The 6709-nt window shown below is 39.3% G+C and overlaps 1 long non-coding RNA gene across 1 annotated transcript; it reads left to right on the top strand.

Annotated features, from left to right (window-relative positions):
- The first annotated feature begins 132 nt into the window (after positions 1-132).
- LOC118400724 (uncharacterized) lies at positions 133-4841 on the top strand. Its single transcript, XR_004829077.2, has 4 exons — positions 133-757; positions 3027-3096; positions 3296-3408; positions 3708-4841. It is a non-coding gene; the product is annotated as an uncharacterized LOC118400724 (long non-coding RNA).
- Positions 4842-6709: the final 1868 nt, after the last annotated feature.

Genomic DNA, 6709 nt, shown 5'->3' with positions numbered 1-6709 from the left:
TTAAAAACATTTTTGCTGTTGCTCTCGAAAGACAAGTGAACCTCTCTTGCTTCTCTCTCATCATCAAACATCGCTCTCTTGTTGCCTCTGTCATGATAAAACATCTCATAGCCACGTTTCAGCAACTCCTGAATTTTTTTTGTGGTCACTTAGAAATGTCCTAGTTGCAAAATGAATAGGAAATATAGTCAAGACCTTGACAAGGTTATAAATAATTGTTTTTAATTTAAATAATAAATGTGTCCTTCAAACTTTGCCTTCGTCAAAGAATCCTCAATTTGCAGCAATTACAGCCTTGCAGACCTTTAACATTGTAGTTGTCAATTTGTTGAGGTAATCTGAAGAGATTTCACCCCATGCTTCCTGAAGCACCTCCCACAAATTGTATTGGCTTGATGGGCACTTCTTACGTACCATGTGGTCAAGCTGCTGCACAACAGCTCAATAGGGTTGAGATCTGGTGACTATGCTGGCCACTCCATTATATACAGAATACCATCTGACTGCTTCTTCCCTAAATAGTTATTGTATAGTTTGGAGCTGTGCTTTGGGTCGTTGTCCTGTTGTAGGAGGAAATTGCCTCCAATTAAGCACCGTCCACAGAGTATGGCATGGCGTTGCAAAATGGAGTGATAACCTTCCTTCTTCAAGATCCCCTTTACCCTGTAGAAATATCCCACTTTACTAACACCAAAGCACCCCCAGACTATCACATTGCCTCCACCATGCTTGACAGATGGTGTCAAGCACTCCTCCAGTATCTTTACATTTTTTCAGCGTCTCACAAATGTTTTTCTTTGTGATCTGAACACCTCAAACTTACAATTGAAGTCGGAAGTTTAGATACACCTTAGCCAAATACATTTAAACACCGTTTTTCACAATCCCTGACATTTAATCCTAGTAAAATTCAGTCTTAGGTCAGTTCGGATCACCACTTTATTTTAAGAATTTGAAATGTCAGAATAATAGTAGAGAGAATGTTTATTTCAGCTTTAATTTCTTTCAGCACATTCTCAGTGGGTTAGAAGTTTACATACACTCAATTGGTATTTGGTAGCATTGCCTTTAAATTGTTTAACCTGGGTCAAATGTTTCAGGTAGCCTTCCACAAGCTTCCCACAATTAGTTGGGTGTATTTTGGCCCACTCCTCCTGACAGAGCTGGTGTAACCGAGTCAGGTTTGTTGGCCTCCTTGCTCGCACACGCTTTTTCAGTTCTGCCCACAAAATTTCTATGGAATTGAGGTCAGGGCTTTGTTGTCCTTAAGCCATTTTGCCACAACTTGGGAAGTATGCTTGGGGTCATTGTCCATTTGGAAGACCCATTTGTGACCAAGCTTTAACTTCCTGACTGATGTCTTGAGATGTTGCTTCAATATATCCACCTAATTTTACTTCCACATGATGCCATCTATTTTGTGAAGTGCACCAGTTCCTCCTGCAGCAAAGCACCCCCACAACATGATGCTGCCACCCCCGTGCTTCACGGTTGGGATGGAGTTATTCGGCTTGTAAGCCTCCCCTTTTTTCCTACAAACATAATGATGGTCATTATGGCCAAACAGTTGTATTTTTGTTTCATCGGACCAGAGGACGTTTCTCCAAAAAGTATGATCTTTGTCCCAATGTGCAGTTGCAAACCGTAGTCTGGCTTTTTTATGGCAGTTTTGGAGCAGTGGCGATAGATATAGATACTTTTGTACCTGTTTCCTCCAGCATCTTCACAAGGTCCTTTGCTGTTGTTCTGGGATTGATTTGCACTTTTCGCACCAAAGTGCGTTCATCTCTAGGAGACAGAACGCGTCTTCTTCCTGAGCGGTATGACGGCTGTGTGGTCCCATGGTATTTATACTTGCGTACTATTGTTTGTACAGATGAACGTGGTACCTTCAGGTGTTTGGAAATTGCTCCCGAGGATGAACCAGACTTGTGAAGGTCTACAATTTATTTTCTGAGGTCTTGGCTAATTTCTTTTGATTTTCCCATGATGTCAAGCAAAGAGGCACTGTTTGAAGGTAGGCCTTGAAATACATCCACAGGTACACCTCCAATTGACTCAAATGATCTCAATTTACCTATCAGAAACTTCTAAAGCCATGACATAATTTTCTGGAATTTTCCATGCTGTTTAAAGGTACAGTCAACTTAGTGAATGTAAACTTCTGACCCACTGGAATTGTGATACAGTGAATTATAAGTTAAATAATTTGTCTGTAAACAATTGTTGGGAAAATTACTTGTGTTATGCACAAAGTAGATGTCCTAACCGACTTGACAAAATAAATTTGTAGAGTGGTTGAAAAATTAGTTTTAATGACTCCAACCTACAGTGGGGCAAAAAAGTATTTAGTCAGCCACCAATTGTGCAAGTTCTCCCACTTAAAAATATGAGAGAGGCCTGTAATTTTCATCATAGGTACACTTCAACTATGACAGACAAAATGAGAAAAAAAAAATCCAGAAAATCACATTGTAGGATTTTTAATGAATTTATTTGCAAATGATGTATTGAGACTCATTGATCCACACAATTACTAGCCTTCATTTCTCAGAACAAGAATAGACTGACAAGTTTCAGAAGAAAGTGCTTTGTTTAAGCCTGTAATCGAACCCACAAATGCAGATGCTCCTGATACTCAACTAGTTTAAAGAAGGCCAGTTTATTGCTTCTTTAATCATAACAACAGTTTTTAATGATCAACTAGCCTTTTTATAAACCTAGATTAGCTAACACAACGTGCCATTGGAACACAGGAGTCATGTCATGGTTGCTGATAATGGGCCTTTGTACGCCTATGTAGATACTCCATAACAAATCTGCCGTTTCCAGCTAATAGTCTTTTACAACATTAACAATGTCTACACTGTATTTCTGATCAATTTGATGTTAATTTAATGGACAAAAAATGTGTTTTTCTTTCAAAAACAAGGACATTTCTACGTGACCCCAAACCTTTGAACGATAGTGTATATATACACAAAAGTTTTAAAAAATGAAATATGGTAATATCTCATTTATGTAAGTATTCACAGCCCTGAGTCAATACTTTGGAGAAGCACCTTTGGCAGTGATTACATCTGTGAGTCTTTCTGGGTAAGTCTCTAAGAGCTTTCCACTCCTGGATTGTGCAATATTTGCCCATTATTCGTTTCGAAATTCTTCAAGCCCTGTCAAATTGGTCGTCGATCATTGCTATAACAACCATTTTCAGGTCTTTCCATAGATTTTCAATTTGATTTAAGTCAAAACACTACCTCGGACATTTTTGTTTGTCCCATATGTGTGCTGCCAGTCTCCGGGAGCTGCCGGTCATTGAGCATGGTCTGCAGTCCTTCGGCCACTTTCTCCTGGATCAACTTTGTCAAGCGCACCAACCACAGACACTACCTGTATGTCCCTCAACAGGTACGTACACCATAGAAGTAAATATAGAATCGTAGGGCCTATAATTATAGGAGGACCTTTATGACGTACACAACCAGGCTGAGTTAGGACAATTCAGTGAGACATGAAACTGTGTAACATGGCATGACATATTTACATATAACAGTGTGTGTGAGTGCATGTATATGTGTGAGTGCATGTATGTGTGTGAGTGTGGTGTGTTTGTGTGTTTTTTGTGTGTGTGTGCATGGGTGTGACAGATACATTTAAAACCAATTGCACTGTTATCACTAACTGTCCAACCAACCCACTCATGGCAGGTGCTAATCCTAGGTTGGTCGTTCTGGCAATGCCCAGACCGTGTCTCTGGCCCTGTCTGGATGTGTGTACTACGGCACAACCCAGCACGAGCTCCTCCACGCCCTGTGCTTCAACCACGAGCAGACCTACAGCGACCGTGACAACCACGCCAACATTGTGTCCTGGTAGTTAATTTTTTTAAAGAAACAAAATATGCTTCCCTGCTAAAATATGGGTCAAATATTGAGAGGAATGTGAGTTTTATTCAGTACATTTACTTATTGCTTGCTTTTCTAATGTCTACCAACCTTGCCAGCTAAGATAGCTAGTGGCAAGTGGTACTTCAGAAAAAAAAATGTACATGTTATTTTTTAATAATAATAATAATAATAAATAAGAATTATAAAAAAGGGCAATTCATAGGGGGCAAGTGCCCCTGTGCCCGCTATGGGCATGACGCCTCTGCCCGTCTCAACAGGCTGCCCCAGTGTTAAACACACATCTTGTATTTCTGCACTCTCTCATGAGGATGCGTTGGTTCAATAAGCCGACATCTAAACATTTATTGTATGTTTGTTTAATTATTTTAAAAGTCTTAATGTTTTTTGCAGTGTGGATACCATTGGTGGGTTCAAATAGTATTTGAAATAATTTCAATGGAACCAATAATAATAATAGTTTCAAAACTGTAAAACCTGCCCACTTGGTACTGTTGGGAGATTAGAGCAGCTCAAAGTATTTGAAACATTTCAAATAGTATGAACCCAGGTCTGACAAATGTCTGTGCCAAACAACATTTTTAACACTGCCTACCGAGGTTCGAACTGCTGTCAGTCCCAATACCAACCACAAGGGGGCGAGAAATTACCACAGAGCTTTGACAGTGATTCCATTTATGAGTATACCACTCTATCGATTCAATTCAATTCAAGGGGCTTTATTGGCATGGGAAACGTATGTTAACATTGCCAAAGCAAGTGAGGTAGATAATAAACAAAAGTGAAATAAACAATAAAAATGAACAGTAAACATTACACTCACAGAAGTTCCAAAAGAATAGAGTATTTACAAATGTCATATTATGCATATATACAGTGTTGTAACAATGTACAAATGGTTCAAGTATAAAAGTATACAATGGTGTTTGTTCTTCACTGGTTGACCTTTTCTTGTGGCAACAGGTCACAAATCTTGCTGCTGTGACGGCACAATGTGGTGTTTCACCTCTATCATCAGACTCCCGAACCCCCGCATTGAAATGGGTCTGAATCCAGAATATATTTCAGTGCATCAACATTATAGACACTGTCTACCCAGATATATTTAACAGGACATCACCATACCTGATTTTAAAAGCTCAAACTGTTGAAGTGTTTCACCTTTTAATATATGCACAAGTACAGTGAAATGCCTTTCTTGCAAACTCTAAGTGTTTGCATGGCACATAATCTAACCTGCATGACTTAATGTGAGCCCTTAAGTGTTTGCACTTCAATCAGACACCAACAGTAAGTGTTTGGTTGTGATAAAGAGCTGACTAGATGGATCAGTATATCTTCATTACCTGCCAAAGCCAAACAGAGGCTATCACTTGCTGTGAAAGTGTAGGCTATTACCCTAACATAATTACAATTCTAAGTTTGATGGCTGTCTGCATTCTGGCTTGGATCCCAACAGACGTTCTTCACAAACACAATTCTTCCATTGTGACCTGATCTACTTGACAACAACAAAAAAAGAAGACGCATTCCAGTTCAAAAGGTTTGGTCGTAAATGCTAAATCGAGTCAAAGTCAAATCTGATGAGCTTTGTGTTACACGTAATGTATTGAGACTCATTGATCCACACAATACTACTTGCGGGACAACTCCCGAAACGAGTTTGTCTGTTCGTGCATGCACGATTAGGGCCCTGAGTTCTTCCTCATGATCTGACCAGGAGAAATTCCAGGTCCTAACTATGGCTATAAATATGAAGTAGGGCCCAGAGGTGTTCCTGGTCAAGTCACACACAGGGCCTTAAATCTGTGTCGCAGTTTTTTTGTTGTTGCTTTGAAAATATGTGGTACATTTTCACAACTCTTAGTACAAAACCCCAAAACTGGTGACACTTGTTACGCAGCCAGTCTTTCATTCGAAACCTGTCATCGTGGATTCATTTGGATTGTAAACGTCTCTTACCACACAACCATTGAATCAAAATGAACGTTTATTGTGAAATATAATAAGAACATTGGTTTAATCACCAAATCACAACATAATTATCTATTTTCAATTTTGTTGTTTTAACTACCAGTTCCAATGCAAGCTATGCAGGATACAGGTTTCAAATCGCCCTTAGAAGTGCTGAAAGTTAAATGCTACAGTCCTGTAAATTACAGTATATTACACAGTTTTCACATTTGACAACACACCTACATTACCCAACAAAATTGACAGAAAATCTATCATTTCCATAATATCTATCCAATGTGCAATCAAAGGTGTGAACAATGAAGACATCCTCTACAATCATTCATTTTTTTCCCAGATATAATTGCAACATAGGTGTACTGTAATCAAATGTAATAAATGAAATGAAAATAAAACATAACGTTTAGCATGCACTCATTTGCGTCAAGCCTGTCTTGAGCATAATATCATTTATAGTAAAGTCTCATATTTGAATATTTTAACTTTATTGATCCCAGGGAGGAAATTGGGTTAAATTTATGGCAAATGTGAGGTAGGTATATGGTACAAACCTTATGCTCTTTTCTTGTTTTACTCTAACTCCGTTAGCAGTTTCCTTGTCTTCCTCTCGGGGAGGGAAAGAGGGGAGGGGGGATGATCTCTCTCATGACTGACACCAATGCGACAATCAACTAAGCAAAGTAACCATCAGAGAGAGAGAGACAGAGGCAGAGAGACAGAGAGAGATAGAGGGGCCTCTGTAATGCTACGCTATGCTACATGCCCCCAGCACTTTGAGGGACTTGGCTCATAGTGACTCGCTCATTGTCGATACACACAGCGAGCACAAT

The sequence above is a fragment of the Oncorhynchus keta genome, chromosome 22 (genome assembly GCF_023373465.1).
Source record: "Oncorhynchus keta strain PuntledgeMale-10-30-2019 chromosome 22, Oket_V2, whole genome shotgun sequence".
In the NCBI taxonomy this organism is placed as follows: Eukaryota; Metazoa; Chordata; class Actinopteri; order Salmoniformes; family Salmonidae; genus Oncorhynchus; species Oncorhynchus keta.
The sequence above is the reverse complement of the archived record's forward strand: the minus strand, read 5'-3'. Positions and strand labels throughout refer to the sequence as shown.